This window comes from Pseudophryne corroboree, chromosome 2 (assembly GCF_028390025.1).
Source record: "Pseudophryne corroboree isolate aPseCor3 chromosome 2, aPseCor3.hap2, whole genome shotgun sequence".
Classification (NCBI taxonomy): Eukaryota; Metazoa; Chordata; class Amphibia; order Anura; family Myobatrachidae; genus Pseudophryne; species Pseudophryne corroboree.
Window position 1 is genome coordinate 507,824,351 of NC_086445.1, and position 16,251 is coordinate 507,840,601.

Here is a 16,251-nt window from a genome sequence, read left to right on the forward strand (position 1 = left end):
AGATTAAGTTGCCATAGTAGAGGAATTCTGATAAAAGGCTATATTTAAGAGGCAATAACTAGATGATGCGAGTGCTGATTATGTTAAAAACAATTTTAAAACAAGATTATTAGTTTTAAGACAAGATAAAACAAGATTATTATGCGAAATAATCTAATGAAAATATGTCTCCTTAAATGAAAATATAATTTGTAGAACAGAAATTCGGAAATGGATGGATGAGCGCAGTCCCAAAAAGGGATGATGGTGGGGACGGGTGAAGGAAAATTTGGCCATAGGGTTATAGTATCATAAATTTAAAGCCTTGACTCTGTCCGAGAGTGAAGTGAGTACCCTAATAATGTGGCTTGTGGAAGGTGTGGGACTGGATCAGATGGTTCGTGGATAGTCCAGGGTACTTAAAGAAACCATTTAGTTTCGAATTCCAGGTTGAGGCCTTTAGGTTTCAGGGTACCTAGGTTGAAAATGCTCCGCATTTCGGTTTGGGCAAGTCTTTCTTCAGTATTTCCCTTTCTCCAGTTTCCTGCCACTGCCTGAATGCCACAAAATAATGTTATCTCTGATGGTTTACAGTCATGTTCCTCCTTGAAGTCGGCCGAGATTCCATGAGTGGGAAGACCCTTCTTTATATTCCTGAGGTGCTCACTCATTCTTTCCTTCAATTTTCTGGTCGTTCTTCCTACGTATTGTTTGTTGCATTTACATTGTACTAAATATACGACATTTTTGCTGTCACACGTAATGAATTCTTTGATGTCATATTTTTTCTGGTTGCTGGTAGATGTATAGCTGGTTATGGTGGATGTGTTGCTTTTACAGTTGCGGCACATTTGACACTGTCCGCACCTATAGAAGCCCTTGCTCTTAATGGTGATGGTTCTCTTAGGGATCTCCAGTGCGCTTTTTACAAGATGTTTGCGTAGATTGTTGGCCTTTCGGTATGTGAATCTTGGTTTGTCCGATATGTATTGTTTGAGTATGGGATCCTGGAGTAATAATCCCCAGTTTTTTCTTATGATATGCTCCAGTCCCTTATATTGGCTGCTATATTTAGTGATGAAGGTACCAGTGTTAGCATCACTTCTCCGGTCTTCCGTAGAGGTGGTTGGTCGAATCATAAGTTCCCTGTCAGCTTGCTGGTATTTTTCATATGGCGAGTCCAGTAGTTTGGTTCCGTACCCCTTTTTCTGGAATTGTTTTTTCATGGAGGTGCCTTGGTTGTGATAATCCTGTAGTTTGGAGCAATTCTTTCTTATCCTATGAAACTGGCTTCCAGGTACTGATGATAGCCAATTAGGATGGTGATTGCTGTTTATAGGAATAAATGAATTACAATCCGTGGGTTTAGTGTATGTTTTAGTATGTATCGTACCTTCTTCTATAAATATGGATAGATCAAGAAAATTGACAGATTCAGTGCTCTTCTGGTATGTGAGCTTTATGTTTCTGTGGTTAGTATTCAAAAATTCGCAGAAGACGTCCAGCTGAGTTGGATCCCCCCTCCAAATGAAGAGGATATCATCTATATAACGTTTCCATAGCACCAGGTTCGCCCCGAATTCATGGTCACCGAAGACTGTTTTTTCTTCCCAATGAGCCATGAAGAGGTTGGCATAACTAGGGGCGAACCTGGTGCCCATGGCTGTGCCGTGTAGTTGGAGGTAGAATGAATTGTCGAACCAGAAGAAAGGGATCCTGTCTGGAGAAGGAGGAGAAAACCATCGGAACATTAAAGATACCTTTACGCGAGGGAGACATCACGTTTTCACGTGAGTACTGGTACGCATTCAGCAGTCACCATCTTGTTAAAGATTTCATTTAAAGACATTTCCACCATTCTTTACACGTCTACTACACTATCAGCGGCTTTTCTTCCCTGCCTTTGTGTCTCTAATTATTGAGGATAAGAATTATCCCGATACCCCGGACGCGAATACAGGAGAAAACCCGGAGAACGACTGTTTGGGACACCCCTAAGGAGAATTACACTCCACAGTGGACGCGACCGAGGACATTTATTTATTCTAGAATCAACTCGGAGAATTAGAAATCAAGACACAGAAAGAAAAGGTTTCACATGTTGTAACAACACCACGTAACTGATTTATTCCATATACTTTGAAAATTATCTTTCAGATATTGTGCACACCCAACTTCATCCTTACAAGTAGTATATCTTGACGAGCGCAGACGTGATCTCTCAATTTCTTGTGAGGATTCAATGCTTCCTATCTCGTCCGCAAGTGTCGATACATTCGGCGATGCAAGTGCTAGGTCTCATGGTGTCGGCTTTCGACATGGTGGAGTATACTCCATTCCATTCCCGCCCTCTGCAGAAACTGATTCTTGCCAAGTGGGACAGCCTGCCTCACCGGATCAGGTCTCACATGATCTCCTTGTCTCCAGAGGTCCGTCTGTCACTGAGCTGGTGGCTGCAGGACCAACGATTGAACAGGGGTCGTCCCTTCTGGATCTCCAACTGGGTCCTTCTGACGATGGATGCCAGTCTGAGAGGTTGGGGCACGGTGTTGGAGCAACACTCCCTTCAGGGTCGGTGGACCAAGGAGGAGTCTCTCCTCCCGATAAACATTCTGTAACTGCGGGCGGTGTTCAATGCACTGAACTTGGCCCAGCATTTAATACAGAACAGACCTGTTCAAGTACAGTCGGACATCGCCACCACAGTAGCGTACATACATAATCAAGGTGGCATTCGTAGCCGCATGGCAATGAGGGAAGTATCAAGGATTCTTCAGTGAGCAGAACGTCATCTGCCAGCCATATCGGCAGTGTTCATTCCGGGGGTCCTAAAATGGGAAGCTGACTTCCCCAGTCATCAGGACGTACACGCCGGAGAGTGGAGCCTCCATCAGAAGTATTTCAACTCCTAGTGGACAAGTGGGGCCTCCCAGATGTGGACCTGATGGCATCTCGACACAATCACAAGGTTCCGGTCTTCGGAGCAAGGACAAGGGATCCTCAAGCAATGTTCGTGGATGCACTGGCAATTCCATGGAACTTTCAGCTGCCATACGTGTTCCCTCCGGTGTCACTCCTGCCCAGAGTAATAAGGAAGTTCAAGCAAGAAGAAGGACTCCTGCTTCTGATCGCTCCCGCGTGGCCAAGGCGGCATTGGTGCTCAGACCTTCAGGGTCTCTCGATAGAGCGTCCCCTTCTACTTCCGCAGCGCCCAGATCTCCTCGTTCAGGGCCCCTGTGTATATCAGGATTTGGCCCGGTTAGTTTTGACGGCGTGGTTCTTGAAGCTTACGTTCTGAGGGCCAAGGGATTTTCTGAGGCGGTCATTCAAACCATGTTGAAGGCCCGGAAACCGGCTTCTGCTTGGATTTATCATAGGGTCTGGAATTCTTACTTTGCTTGGTGCGCATCTAACAATCATGACGCTTACAAGTTTAGTATGGCCAAAATTTTGGCCTTTCTACAACAGGGCCTGGACTTGGGCCTTCGTCTGGCCTCAATCAAGGTTCATATTTCTGCCTTGTCGGTTTGGTTCCAGAGAAAAATTGACATTCACTCAGGGTGTTTTACGGATTCAACCGCCCTATGTCCCTCCTGTGGCTCTTTGGGACTTGTCGGTGGTTCTAGAGGCCTTTCAAGAGTCTCCGTTTGAGCCTCTTGAATCAGCAGACCTAAAGTGGCTTTCTCTTAAGGTGTTGTTTCTGCTGGCTATTGCTTCTGCTAGACGGGTGTCGGATTTGGGTTCCTTGTCCTGTAGGTCCCCCTAGCTGATTTTTCACCATGACCGGGCAGTTCTTCGAACACGTCCCGGGTACCTACCTAAGGTGGTGTCTTCTTTCCACCTTAATCAAGAAATCGTGGTTCCGGCCTTTGCCTCTCCTGAATTGTCTTCCAATGAGAGGTCTTTGGATGTGGTACGGGCTCTCCGTATCTATGTGAAGAGAACTGCCTCCATTCGGAAGTCCGATTCTCTCTTTGTACTGTTTGGTTTTCACAAACGTGACACAAGCAGACCCTGGCCAGATGGATTAGAATGGTGATTGCACATGCTTATGTACAGGCTGGGCTTCCAGCTCCTGCTACCATCAAGGCCCATTCTACTCGGTCGGTTTGCCCGCTACTGTGCGTCCTCTCCCATGAGAAACTGCTTTAGGACATCCCCGATGTTATTCCCTGTGGAACCCAGTGTACCCCGCAGCAGAAAACGAGATTTATGGTAAGAACTTACCGTTGTTAAATCTCTTTCTGCGAGGTACACTGGGCTTCACAGGGCGCCCACCCTGACGCACTTAGCTTCTTTGGGTTGGTATGGCATTAGCCGCTGACACCTTCTCCTGTCGTGAGAATGTGGTGTATGTGGCTACTAACGGTTCTCGTCTCTTTTACCTGCTACTGCATTGGACTGGTTAAAAAAACAGATCCTGTGCACGGAGGCGGGGTTATAGAGGAGGCGGCGCTATGCATTCTGGGAACAGTCAAAGCCGTTAGCCTGTTGGTGCCTCGGATCAAGATCCTACTCTACACCCCATTGTTATTCCTTGTGGAACCCAGTGTACCTCGCAGAAAGAGATTTAACAACGGTTCTTACCATAAATCTCGTTTTTCCATATTTCACATTCCAGCTTCAATATTGCAGATTTTTTTCTGCAGTATGCACACAAATTAAACCTTTTGTCTTTTTGTTTTATTTTCAGTCTGTATGTATATAGCATTAGTCGTCTTCACAGTGACTATCAGATAAGAGCTATTGCATACTGACTACCCTTCTAGAATGGCCGGGAGGCTCCTGAAAAACGTGTGGGGCTCCAGCCCCCCCACAAAGTCTTCCGCATCCCTCTCCAGAACCCCACACCCCTCCTTGTATGTATGAAAGCTATCCCTTAAACGCGTTTTATGACAAATGACGAGTACCTGTGATCTATTTTGCAGCAAGATTGCTATGTTTTGTATGACTTTTTTCTACTTGTTCAAATAAATGGACTAAATTCCTTTTGCTTGAGCTTGGCGTACTGGTCTTTTGCTATTTTTTTTTTTTTTTAATGTGTTTATTGAAAAATGACACACACATTACAGCACACAAGTACAAGAGGACACATAAAACCACTAAAACCACCAAAACCACTGCATCGACAGGATACAAAAATATAAAGGAAGCACAAAAAAACAAAATGACAAGTATATGAATGAGCCGTTGTGGTTGTAAGAAAAGGAACAGTGCAATCAATAATAGATAACTGATTAGAAAGAGACCCCTGTGCAAGAGTTGCCATGTTATACCATGTTGTGAGTCTGACCACTTTGCGCATAAGATCCCTGCTATGCATCGGCAAAGTAACAATATAAGGTAGCCATATAGCGAAAAATTTGAAAGAGAGAGATTCTGCATCTAAAGAACAATCTTCCCAGATAAAGGTAAGACAATTGGGGAAGCATAAGGGTTATAGACAAAGGATTCTTATGTACCCATTGTGACAGTATCGTTTTCTTTGTGGCTGCAGCTATACAAGCCAACAACAATTTGGTGTCTTCTGCTCTTTTTTTTTTTTTTTAAATTGTTTATTTTAATTTTCAGGGTATAAACTTTACAGGTTACAAACATTACTGCAGCCTCCCCCCTTTCTTGGGGTGGGCTGTTCTGTCTAACATTACATTACCAATAGCAGAAATATAACCTTAAAATAAGGAACATGTGGTTCCCACAATGCAAAGATACAGCAAAGAGTTATGTCTCAGGGTAGACAGAGACTATTCAAATGGGTGGGAACCGGCACACAAGTTCGTGATTATGACTGTAGGAGGGTAGAGACTAAAGAGATAGAACATGAAAGGCGAGAAAAAGAGACAGGGGAGATGGGGAGGGAATAGAGTAGGAGGAGAGGTGACAGGGTTAGAGAAATGCCGCTGGTACGCCCCCGTGTTGCGCTGGTTACGCGCAAGGCGCTAGTACAAAATGGAAAGTGCTACTCGGGGAACACGGAAAGGACATGTTGAGGATATCCTCTGAGCTACTTGTCAGGCTAGGAGAGTACAGGGATCATAATAGTAGGGCCGTCGAGCTCCCGGGGGGTCGAACTCCGTGTGCGGGAGCCTGTGAGTCAAACCATAGTTCCCATATTTGAAGAAACTGAAAAGATCTGTTATGGAGGTATGCAGTGATTTTTTCCATGCTTGCGAAGTACCATACTTTGTTGATGATCTGTTGTATAGGGGGGGACTCCCTCTTTTTCCAATTTAGGGCAATTGCGCATCTAGCCGCGTTCAAGATCTGTGTCAGTAATTTACCGGAGTTCGGAGGTGCATTGGCAGTGGGGAGGCCTAGCAGGAAGGACCAAGGATCTTTGTATATCCGGGTCTGGAGCACTGTACTCAACAGGTGGGCGACTGAATCCCAGAATAGCTCGATTTTAGGGCACGTCCACCATATATGGAGGAAAGAGCCATGTCCGCCGCATCCTCTCCAGCACAAAGGCTGAGAGGAGGGAAACATTTTGTGAAGTCTAGAGGGGACTAGATACCACCGATATAAGATTTTATATGCGTTTTCCTTAACTAGGGTTGAAATCGAGGATTTTGCGGCAGCCGCAAAGACATCTGACCAATCATAGTCATCCGGTATCGGGCCAAGGTCCTGTTCCCACTTGAGTATAAAAGCCGGGGTCGTCTCCTTATCCCCTACCTGGAGAAGGGAATACAGTTGGGAGATGATTCCACGAGCGAGCGGTTTGTAATAGCAATAGGACTCCAGGGTGGAGAGAGGTTGGAATGGGGATGTGCTCGTTAAGGACGAGACAAAGTGTCTCACCTGGAGATAGGTAAAAGGATTCGCATCCGGGAAGTCATATTTTGACACGATTTCCGGTAAGGGTGCACAGGTCCCTTCGGACAATACATCTAGAACAAAGCGGATGTTATGTGTCGACCATGAGTGCGAGCGGGTCATGGAATGGCCTGGGACGAAAGAAGGGTTGCCCCATAATGGGGTAAGCGCCGAGGGGACTGACAGCATGTGGAAATGGCGTGTACAATAGTCCCAGATCTGACAAGTGAATTCCAGAACCGGGTGGAGTTGCAAATGGGGAGGTCTAGATTTAGGAGGGGATAAGAGTAGAGACGATAGAGAAGGAGTGTGGCTAAGTGTCCTCTCTAACTGGAGCCAACGTATGGACTGCGTAGGGGCGAACCATGCCACCGCTTGGCTGAGATGAGTAGCCAGATAGTAAAGACGGATATCTGGGAATCCTCTCCCCCCTTCTTGTGCTGGTTTGCGGAGGGTAGAGAACCCTATCCTAGGAGTTTTATTTCTCCACACAAAACGTAGTAACCACGTATGTATTTGTGCCAGTACCGAGTCCGGTACTTTCACTGGTAGCGTTTGAAATAGATAGAGGAGGCGGGGGATAATATTCATTTTCAGAGCTATGATACGGCCTAACCAAGATATGATTAGTGATTGCCATTTATGGAGATCGGCCTTAAGATTTTTAAGCAAAGGCGAGAAATTTTCCTTAAACAAGTCTCCATAGCGGCTCGTAATATAGACCCCCAGATATCGAATTTTAGAGGTGCACCAGGTGAATTTGAAGTTGTTTTGCATGTTGGCTATTTGGGGAGGGGAGATGTGGAAGGGGAGAGCTTCCGTCTTGGACCAGTTGACTTTGTAGCCCGATATCTTTCCTTATTCAGACAGGAGAGTAAAAAGGTTCGGCAGAGAGGTGTGAGGTGAGGAAAGTGATAGGAGGACGTCGTCTGCGAACAAGGAGATCTTGTAAACAGAGTCCCCTACTCCTAGCCCCCCGATATCGGGCGAGGCTCGAATTCGGGCTGCTAATGGTTCTATCACTAAGGCAAAGATCAGGGGTGAGAGTGGGCAGCCCTGTCTGGTACCGTTGGAGATGTCCAAAGGGTCAGATTGCACTCCGTTTATAGATACCCTAGCGGAAGGGGTCGAATATAAGGCTTGTATCCCTGTAAGGAATTCCCCCTGAAAGCCCAGATGAGCAAGAGTTTCAAACATAAAGGGCCATCCTATTCTGTCAAATGCTTTCTCCGCGTCCAGAGAAAGCAAGAGAGCAGGGGTGTGTGTAAGGTTGATATAGTGGGTCAGGCTAATAATTCGTCTCGTGTTGTCTCGTGCTTGGCGGCCGGGGATAAATCCTACCTGGTCGTTATGGATAAGGTGGGGTAAGACTCTATTTAGACGGAGAGCTAATATTTTGGCATAGATCTTGATATCTGAGTTAAGTAATGATATAGGCCTATAGTTAGCGCAATTAGATGTGTCCTTACCCTCCTTAGGAATGACTATTATCTTGGCCTCCAGTGCCGCTTTGGAGAAAGAAGCTCCCTGCAAGACAGCATTGAAAAGGGCTGAGAGGTGAGGTGTAAGTTGGGGGAGAAAGGTCTTGTAATATGCGGCCGTAAAGCCGTCTGGGCCAGGAGCTTTGCTAAGTTTTAGGGATTTGACAACAGTGGCAATTTCTTCTTCGGATATCTCCGAATTCAATTCGTCTGAAACCGATGAGCTTAAACGAGGGAGATGGCATTGGGATAGGAAGGTACGGATAGCCCCAATAAAGTCTGGTTTCGTCTGAGTGGTCTTATGGGCGTTGTATAGTTTCTCGTAGAAGCGAGAGAAAGTTTCAGTGATGCGTTTGGGATCCCTAGTCTTCATACCAGAGGGATGCTGGATAGACATAACGTTATTCCTTGTAAGTTTAGCCCGGAGCCTAGAGGCTAGCAGCCGATCAGCTTTATCTCCTTTTTCGTAGAAGGATTGATTGAGCCACTTCAAGCTGGTCTCCACCTTCGTCGTCAGGAGCATGTTTAACTCACCTCTGACCGCAGATAGGGAGGAGAGATCCGTTTCGGACCCTGTTTTTTTGTGTTTCAGTGAGAGGGAGCCAAGCATGTCCGTGAGTTCCCGGATGCGTTTGGATCTGGCCTTCTTGTTATAAGAGGAGGCACTGATCAGGCATCCGCGTATGACCGCTTTGTGAGCGTCCCAAAGTAACATAGGGGGAACAGACGGGGATGTGTTTGTCTCAAAGTAGTGGGAGATTTCGGCGGCTATGTGGGCTTTCGTTTGGGGATTAAGAAGGAGTCTATCGTTCAATCTCCACACAGGGTGGCGAGCGGGTGGGTGTGGGCCCGCGACATCTACGGTGACCGGGCCGTGGTCTGACCACGTGTTGGGGTGAATGGAGGTGTCAATGATACATTGCGCAGGCTCCGAACTCAGGAAAATCATGTCTAATCTCGTGTAAACATCGTATATGGGGGAATAGTAAGTGTAGTCTTTGGCAGTCGGCTCTTTCACTCTCCATGCATCGAAGAGAAGGTGCCGTGATAGCAGGAGGTTCAAAGCAGTTGCATTGCGCGTATGTGAGGGGCGCATAGATCTGGGCAGAGGTTTAGATCTGTCCAGGGCGCTGTCTAAAGTCACATTAAAATCCCCCCCTAACACCACATTACCGCGTCTGTGTAGGGCTAAGAGGCTATTTAAGGAGTGGAAAAAGGGAGCCTGGGTCTGGTTTGGAGCATAAACATTTAGGAATGTATAGGGAGTCCCGTTTAACAACCCTATCAGCAACAAGTATCTGCCTTCAGGGTCGCTCAGTATTTCAGAGGGGATGAAATCTAAATGATTAGCAAAGAGTACAGAGACCCCTTTCTTCTTGTGTATGGGGTCGCAAGCATGGAAAGTGTGCGGGAAGTGTTTGGACTTAAGTGCTGGGTGTGATTTACCTGAGAAGTGGGTCTCCTGTAGGAAAACGATATCGCCTTTAAGTTGCTTAAGGGATTGAAATAAAAGAGAGCGTTTACGCGGACTATTCAGACCTTTCGTGTTCAATGTGATTATCCTAAGGACCATGGATTGAGAGCAGAGCACTTTTCATGTGGAAGCGCGCCAGCGGAGTTCCGAAAGATATGGGGGAAGGAAAAGGAAAGGGGATCAGAAAGAAGAGAAGAGAGAGGGTAGGAGAACAGATGAAGAACAAGCATATATTAGCATCAATGGTTAAAGGGCGGAGGAAATCCATTCTCGTCAGTCGGACCCAAGGGAGAAACAGACCCGCAGGTCTAGGTCGTCCGACGTCGACCCTAAAGGTCGAATGGGGGGTGGGTGAACCCAGCTGCTCAGAGAGGAGACCGGGTCCCGTGTGCGATCATACTATATTTAAGTGTACACATTGCGAACAATAAACTAGGGGAGCTTAGAGGGGAGGGGGGAGGGGGGGGGGGAGGGAAACAGCATTAGTAGGACTGGGGGTAAACATGGCATGTTGACCGCATATTAACAACAATAACATTAAGACCTGCGTGAGGTAAAAAAAAAAAAACTCAGCCCATACGGGCCTCCCGGGACCGGAGCCCCCGCGGCCAGCCACGGAGAACCCCGGCCCCGAGGGCCCGGACAGGCCCCCCCACAACAGGATCAACAAAGCATTAAATGGTAGACATTAGCTTAACCCAAGGCTCTACACATATGGGGATCTTGGCATAGTGCGGAAAGACCCCCTGTAGTCCGTTGGGGACTCGTGTAGTCACAAGTCCTATCCTGGGCATCCATACATGATAATTCATGTATCTGGGGAGGTGTGTGAAGCAGATCCGACGGTGGTCCATTCTGAGGCTGGAGCTGTGAGAGAAGGGGAGGTGTTGACTGGGAGAGAATGTTGAGGGGTGGTCGGGGGGCCGGAGATGTTCAGTTGGTGTAGTAGTTGAAGGGCCTCATCTGAGGATCTAGCGGAGAGGAATTTACCATCTGCTCTGACTTGAAGTGCAAAAGGGAAGCCCCATCTGTATCGGACATTATGATCTCTTAGGGCTTTGGTTATGTCTTTTAATTCCCTCCTTCTGTTCAGCGTGACCGGCGACAGGTCCTGGAAGATCAAGAGATCGGAGCCTTCGAACGGGATCGTCGACATCCTCCTGGTTTTGGCGTAGACTTGATCTTTGACCGCGAAATAATGAAAGCGGAGGATTACGTCTCTTGGTGTTTTAGCATCTTGGGATCTAGGACGTAGAGCCCTGTGAGCCCTGTCTAGAAGAAGCATATCGTCTGGGACGGAGGGAGCGAGTGAGCGGAAGAGGCGGAGTAGATAGTCCGTGAGGTGGTTTTGTTCTACCGTCTCGGGGACGTTACGAATTCTAAGATTGTTCCGGCGCCCCCTGTTGTCCAAATCTTCTTGTTTGTCCGCTAGGAGCATAACATCCGTACGCATTTGAGATATCTCCTGTTCTGATTCTTGTTGGAAGGCGATAAGCTCTTCTTGTTTTCTTTCAATGGCATCTACTCTGGTGCCCAGGCTATCCACGTCCGATTTTAGACCCGAGATAGCCTCCTGTACTTCTGCACGGATTGATTTTTTAATATTACGCATCTCGGATAGAAGAAGGGCGACGTCAGCCTTTGTGGCGGGAGTGGAGGAAGAGTCATCGTCTGAGTCTTTGTCAGATATTGCTGAAGTGGGTGGGGGTGAGGTTGCTCTCCGGGTGGAGGATGGAGCAGGGTTCTTGAAGTAGCCCACCAGGTTATGGGCGTTCGACTTTTTCCCCCCTTTAGGCATAGTGGCGGAAGGAGGTGAGGTAGGTTACTTGTCAACACCTGGGAAGGATGAGGGAAGCTCCTATATCATTAGGATCACACACGAGACCAAGTGTAGTACATATCGAGATCACATGCTAGACGCTTTGAAGAGAATGGTCAGACGGGCCCAGTCGGGCATGTCATGTCCTGTAGGTAATGATCAAGCCTCAGCGCAGTAAATGTACGCTCTCAGGTTCCAGCAGGTTTGGGGTCCTCCGGGGACCGGGACTTCTTTTAGGGATGCCCAAGACCCTGCCGGCGTAACGTGTGTAGATGCCAGGGGGGGGGACGACGACCCCGCAGGGTGTCTAGAGAGTACCGATATAGTGGTAATGGTGTTCTGAAGTGCTGCCTGGCCTAGCAGTTCCGGCTCGTAGGAGCTCCTATAGAACACAATAGGATGTTCAGGGGGTAGGGGTGAGAGCAGAGTGAGGTATTCCCTCAGCCACCCGGCGGTGAACTGTCCCGCCGTTCGATGTCAGGGGGGTCTCCGAGGGGAGCACTGAGTGAGGCTCAGAGGTTAAGATAGGGCCACAGTGGGCCGATCTTCTGGGGTGTGTGCTGCCGTATTTCTTCTGGGTCTGCCGTGCTGTCTCTTTTTTATTTATTTTTTGTTCTGGTCCCCGGCCTAGGGGGGTTGGTGAGAACAGCAGGGAGCACCCTATAATGTGCAGCGCCGGGTGGAGAGGCCGCACGTCTAGATCGTGTTCAATGTGGGACACGTAGGGCTGGCCGGGTGCGCGAGGCCCCGGTCTGAGGGCCGCCGGGAGGTCGCAGCTCGCGGGGGCTCAGGGCCTGCTCGCGATACCCTGCAAGCCTCGGCTGGTGTTGCTGCAGAGGCGGGAGCCGCGGAGTAAGGAGGGGAGCACTGAGTGAGGCTCAGGGGACAAGGTGGAGCCGCAATGGGCCGGTTTAATGGGGTGTGTGCTGCCCCCAAGATGGCCGCCGGGCTTCCCCTGGGTCTGCCGGGCTGTCTCTTTTCTGTTCTGGTCTCCGGCCTAGGGGGTTGGCATGAGTGGCAGGGAGCCCCTTCCAGTATGCAGCGACGGGGAGAGAGAGGCCGCACGTCTAAGTTGGTCGACGTGGGACACTTCAGGCTGGCCGGAAGCGCGAGGCCCCGGTCTGAGGGCCGCCGGGAGGTCGCAGTTCGCGGGAGCCCAGGGCCTGCACGCGAGACACCGCAAGCCTCCGCTGGAGCCGCTGCAGAGGCGGGAGACGCGGGGCGAGGAGGCAAGGAGCTCCGATGTCCGTCCTGAGTGCGTCAGCCCGAGGGGACTCACCCGCCGCGTGGGGCCGTCTCCGTCATCCGCGTCCACTTCAAGTATGTAGAGGGTCTCCGGCGTTGGGGGTAACGGTTCTGATCCCTTCTGGACACCGGACCTGTCCGCCCGTTTTCCTCAGCTACCCGGTCCGTCCAGCCGCGCTTCTGGTAGGGGGGGAAGGGGGGGGGTCGTACCACAGTCCCCGGCTTCTTGGGGAGGGGAAGGCCGCAACCTGCAGGAGCCCTGAGAAGGGCTCCCCGGCTCCGCAACCGGGCCCCTCTGATGTATTGTGCTTAGGGGAGCAGGAGTACCTGAATGGAGGTGCCTGAGGACCTTTGATGGGGTTTATATATTCGTTTTATAGACGAGGCCAGCAGGAGCTCAGAGAGATCGCTTCCTCTCAGCTTGCAAGCTAGGCCACGCCCCCCGTCTTCTGCTCTTTTAACTAGCTGTTGTGTCTGTTGTCTGGGTTTTTGTTGGTTCTTTCTTGTTTTCAATTTTTAAACAGAGAGATAGGTAAGGGGTGGGTGGGAAGAAAGAAAGTGTGGTGGTGTGAAGCAGAGAGAGAAATGGGGGAGAAGGGTGGGGGGGGGGGAAATCCTGAGAATAATAACAAAAACAAGATCAAAGTCATTGATGGGCATAACAAATAGTAAAATATAATGAGAAAGATACATCATAGTTCATAAATGTATTTTATTTAAAAAATAATAATATTTGAAACACATTAAGAACTCTTTCCAGAAAATATTAATGAAAAGCTTAAATTTTTTGCAGGATTAATCACTTCCACTAGACCAGGCATTCCCAAAGTCGGTCCTCAAGGCACGCTAATACCCCTTCCACACCACAAAAATAACCCTGTATCAACCCGGTATATTGCCGGGTTGATACGGATCGCTGTGCGATGTGAAAGGGGCCATGGATGAATTCCCGGGTCGCCGGACCCAGTAATTCAACAGGGGAATAAAGAAGGGTTATTCCCGGGTTAAATAGCGGGTCAGGTGCAGTGTGAACGGGATGCCGGCCGGTCAATGTGACCCGGGACCCTTTCACTGCATAGGGAGAGGCGGCGCAGAGATAATGTCATCTCCCAGCGCCGCCCCCGGATGGCAACCCGACCCGGCATAGTGCCAGGTCGGGATGGAGGTGTGTAGGGTCCAATGCCGGGTCCCGTTTCCGATTCACAGGTGGGACCCGGCATTGCGATGTGAAAGCGGTATAACAGTGCAGGCTTTAGTGATATCCATGCTTGAGCACAGATGGTTAAATAAAATTAACAGGTATTACTTAAGTCATATGTGCTCAAGCATGGATATCACTAAAACCTGGACTTTTAGTGTGCCTTGAGGACCGAGGTTGGGAATGCCTGCACTAGACATGTTCATCTGTGCTGCATGATATCCAACTTCAGAGCTTGCCCCAAGCCAAATACCAACATGCTTCATCAGACAAGAACTTCAGCAGGAAGCTGACTTGGTGATAAAATGAGGAAGTATATATACTGTAGTAAAAGATTATGTCCTCTCAACAATCAGTAAATAAATAAATACACAAATACCTAGTGCAGTTTAAATCAATGAACCATCTCTTTGCTTGGGATCAGTACAGGAAGCCGGTGGGTCGGATCCCGACGTTCGAAATACTGACGTTGGGATCCCGATAGCACATAAGCTGATGGGTGAGTTAGGGTTACTAAACCCTCTCCCCTACCCCCCTAACCCTAACCCTCCCTACCCGCTGCGTAACCTTAACCTCCCCCTTAGTGCCTAACACCTTACCCTCCCCCCCTTCAGTGCCTAAACCTAACCTTCCCGTGCCGCAGCCTAAACCTATCCCTCGGAAAGGGATGCCTAACTCCCCCTCACCCCGCATCTTGACCCTCCCGGGGTGCTGCCTAACCCTAACTCCCCCCCGCCACCACCACCACACCCCCGCGGCTTACCTCGGCGGCACGGTGTGAGGACATTCGGCATCCCGGCTGTCGGGATACCGATACCGGGATGTCTACCTATTCGGGATGCCGGTGTCAGTATTCCGGATAGTGTTGGGATTCCGGCGTCGGTAAGCAGGCAATCACAGCTATATCCCTTTGAAACATTGATTATATGCATTCAAGATACTCAACTAGCAATGCAATATGAACAATTATGGAGAATGGGAAAATTATTCAGAGGTGTATCTAATCCTTGTCTCAGGCTTAGTATAGATACAGTAGCTGCCGACTGAGTGTGTGATGACAGACAGCTATGAATATGGAAAGTTTAATTATGGCCACATTGCATTTCTTGCGTTGCATGGCTTGACAAAGCTCTATTTCTGCTGCGTCATGCAGATAGTTGGCTCAGAATTTCATTTAAAGACAACATAAATCCATCTCGCCTTGTGTAAATGGGTTGCATACCAACGCTGGGATCCTGGCCGCCAGAATGCCGGTAGGGGGGCGAGTGCAACGAATCCCCTTGCGGGCTCGCTGCGCTCGCCACACTGCGGACTCGGTGGCTCGCTGCACTCACCACAGGTTCTATTCCCACTCTATGGGTGTCGTGGACACCCACGAGTGGGAATAGCCCTGGGCCACCTGCCGGCATTCTGCCGGTAACATGACTACATCCCATGTAAATAGTTGAAATTGGTAGTGGTGCAATGCCTTTGGGAACCACTGTTCTAAAGTATATTCCTCATCTGGTCCTCACGCACCCCGAAAGCTCATGGATTCTAATATATTGCACAGGGGATTTAGTCTACTTGGCTGAGTCAGTAATTATCATGTTTCCACAGACAGAACTCCTGAAAACACGAGAACCAGATTTGGAAAACACTGCTGTAAATGATAACACTAAAATTCTGTGGAGTTTACATTAAATGGAGTCATGTTTTAGTAAGTTAAATAATAACTTCTATATAGTCCTTATTAGTGTAGTCCACTGAATTTACCAATATCTGTAAGATTCTAGACACACTTGATGGTAAGTACATACATACCTTGTTTCACATAGACAAGCTCCCTAAGCGTCAAGGAAAAATACTCGTTATGGACATAGCACCCGATTCAGTAAGGATTAAAAATTCTGCTAAAAAGCAGAATTTGCAGTCCTTTTGTTCGCATGCTGGGGGCCGCCCAGCATGCTTCCCATCGCCTCCCCCCTGCGACCACGCTGAAATTGCAGTCGCACCTGCCAGGCTGCGACCGCAGGAGGCCCGCCACCATCTTTGTGTTTGCAGCGGCTGCGTGTGATGTCACGCAGCTGCCCCGATCACGCCTACGCCATGCCCCCTGTTCGCGCCACCACACCTCCGTTTCCCCATTGTCGCCCCGCAACACAGAAAATCCTGCGCATGCGCCCGCATCAAGTAAGTAATTTTTGTGGTTGGATCGTGTTTTGCGATCCAACCTGAATAGGTTCCATAGGACAATTGG